General features: G+C 36.5%; 1 long non-coding RNA gene across 1 annotated transcript; it reads right to left on the reverse strand.

Annotated features, from left to right (window-relative positions):
* Positions 1-784: 784 nt before the first annotated feature.
* On the reverse strand, positions 785-1954 carry LOC130997687 (uncharacterized). Its single transcript, XR_009093149.1, has 2 exons — positions 1154-1954; positions 785-1069 (listed from the first exon to the last, which is right to left on the reverse strand). It is a non-coding gene; the product is annotated as an uncharacterized LOC130997687 (long non-coding RNA).
* Positions 1955-2494: the final 540 nt, after the last annotated feature.

Raw genomic sequence — 2494 nt, forward strand, 5'->3', positions numbered from 1 at the left:
TAGAATAGCATTGTAATGACCCGACTTTTAATTGATGATTAAATTTTTCTAATGACTGATTTAAGGATTTATTATGATAATTAGGGTTCGGCATCCATTAATAAAATACAGACTTATATGAATTTGATGATTTATATACGTGATGAGTTATTTTATTTTTGTTTCCAGTAGACGATGCACTCAAAATATATTTTGAGTCCATTAATTTATTAATGAGGATTTAACCTTGAAGTGTTAAAAATGAATTTTTATCAATTACTAAAGTTGATCCATGTGGTTAGTTAATTTATTAAATTGACAAACCCAAATGGATTTTATACTTCAAATAAAAATTAGTCTTGTATGTGTCAATGTATTTAAATGAGTTTGGAACCATATAATTAATGTATTAATCTCTTAGATATTTTAATGATTAAATTTGAATAAATCCTAAGCATGCTGAAGAATTTACTACGCATGCTGAAGAAATTCTTCAGTCATACTAAGTATGCTGAAAAAGAATTCCATGTTCATACCAACATTTCCACGATCCTCATTCTTCTTTAAAGCCAACCCCACGCCTTCACCATCTTCACCATTTTCAACAACTGCAGCCCATTTTCAACAACAAGATTCACGGTAATAGTGCTGATGTTTACTACTATCATTTTCAATATTTCTTCACAGCACATATCTAACTTATGATGTATACCAGATTTCGCATAAATACAAATCAAATTCCAATATTGAAGGTTTTGCATCTTTCATTCTATGCCTACTTCACGGTTTCAACCCACACACACAATTGCTTAGTAATTCTTATATGCGTGTATACTTTTTCTTTGAAACCTATTACAAATATACATGCAAGGATACAATGATTTGCTTAAATTACAGACTTTTAAAGAAAATACAAAGAGTATACAGTTTAGTAATTGAATTTGTGCTAATTTCTCTATGTCTTTTTTTTAAACTGAATAAGAGCTTGACCCTGCTGTGTGTGTGTGAGTCGAGATCAGAGGGAGGCGGCAGCCGTGGTGGCTCGTCGCCGGCGACGGAGCGGCGGCGGTGAACCTGCCGTGGTTCCGTTCTGCCAAAGGGAAAAAGAAGAGAGGGATTTCAGTTTTAATTTAAAAAGGAAAGAATGGGAAAATGAAAGAAGTTAGGGTTTTACCTGGGATGTCTCCGGCGACGGCGATTCCTCTACGGCTCCTGGCCGTCTGTCCACCGGCGAAGGGGAGGACGACGCGGCGGCGCGGCTTTCGCCGTGTCTGTCGGCGTGTGTGTCAGTGAGAGTTAGAGAGAGAGACCGAGATGATGTTGAGAGTTAGAGATAGAGAGAGAGGGAGAACAGGGGGCGGCCGTTCCGCCGTGGAGGTGAAGAAGAGGCGGCGGCATCTCTTGCCCTGTTTCCGGTGGTAGAGTGAGCGAGAGAGATAGAGGTGAAAGGAGAACAGAGAAACGAGAGGGAGAGAAGAGGAGACCGAGGGGGTGAGAGGGAGAGGCCGCACCGCTCGCCGGCGGCGACGGCGGCGCCGGGCAGACGTCCGAGGGAGAGAGAGGCGCAGCTTCTTTGTGTGTGTGCTGAATGTGTTGTGTGTGTTTTTATTTTAGGGTTAGTATGAGGGGTGGGCTTGGACATGATTTGGGCTGTTATTTAATTGTTGTTGGGCCGAGACTTGAGCCGATTTTAATAAGTGTTTGGGCCCTTATTTAATTAAAGGATTTGGGCTTCTTTAATTTAATTGTTTGGGCCTTATTCAAAGAAAAACATGATAGACTTAATTTATCTAATTAATTTGGGCTTATATCTATTTAAATTATTTGAGCTCTTAATTATTAATTTAAATTGAGCTTGATTAATTTAATTATATATTGACCTTTAAATTAATTATTTAAATGGAGTTCTTTTATTTCAAGTATTTTTACAAATGGACTTTAAAATAAAATATTTTGAGTTAAACTCTTATTTAATTTAATTCTTTTCAAATGACTTATTAATATGGATTATTTGAAAATGATTAAATTATTTTAAGTATGAGAAAGAATGATCTATGATGATTTAATTTGTCTATGTGATATTATATGAATTGTTATTAAATGACGGAATATTTAACTTGATGGCGTGAGTAGAACGAGTTATGATTGATGCGCATGATGATGTTAAAAAAAATAGTTTCGAACCTAAATGATAGTTATGTGATAGATGTTTTGAGTTTAAGGTTTTGAACGAGACAAGATTAATATGGATGTTAGAACCCTAAAATCATTAAAAAGGAGATAGTTTAGTTTAGAGACCTATCTTCCTTTCCTTCACGACTTCTTCTCAAACTTATCGATTCTTCGTCAATAAAGGTCCAGGCGGGAAGTGATAGCTAAAGAGGGAAGTAACTCTACGCCCGTTGTGGGAACGAATAAGGTGGGCTTTCTTAAAACACGTATATAGAGATCCCCTGCATACAGGCCTCTTATACGAAATGAAATGAATGACATGATATAACTGTGATATTTCAAA

The sequence above is a fragment of the Salvia miltiorrhiza genome, chromosome 8 (assembly GCF_028751815.1).
Source record: "Salvia miltiorrhiza cultivar Shanhuang (shh) chromosome 8, IMPLAD_Smil_shh, whole genome shotgun sequence".
NCBI lineage: Eukaryota > Viridiplantae > Streptophyta > Magnoliopsida > Lamiales > Lamiaceae > Salvia > Salvia miltiorrhiza.